This window comes from Rhopalosiphum maidis, chromosome 1 (genome assembly GCF_003676215.2).
Source record: "Rhopalosiphum maidis isolate BTI-1 chromosome 1, ASM367621v3, whole genome shotgun sequence".
Taxonomy (NCBI): Eukaryota; Metazoa; Arthropoda; class Insecta; order Hemiptera; family Aphididae; genus Rhopalosiphum; species Rhopalosiphum maidis.
In genome coordinates, this window is record NC_040877.1 from 26,448,879 (window position 1) to 26,449,281 (window position 403).

The window sequence follows — 403 nt, forward strand, 5'->3', positions numbered from 1 at the left end:
TGTTCTTTGGCGTAACCGACCGGCCGACGCGACGCTGCCGGGAGACCGGGACCGCGACCACGGGCGGCGGCGCGTACGTCCGTCGTCGCAGCCACCAGTTAACGGACGACGGGTAGGGGAACCGGTCCTCGCGGGAAACTGGAACCGCTACCAACCGCAATTCACGGGAATATAGCGGCACCTTTGATAATAGCATGTCTGCACACGCAGCCCGGACGACTGCATTTTTCCCCTTCGTTCTTTTATTTATCTTATTTTTTTAACTCATCCGTTTTGAGCAGTATTTATCTCGCGACATACACACGCAAGTACCTATACGTATAATATATTATATATATATGTATGTCTTTGCTGGAGTATCGTCCGGTCTACATACTATATAGCTCTTTGATCTATTATTTAT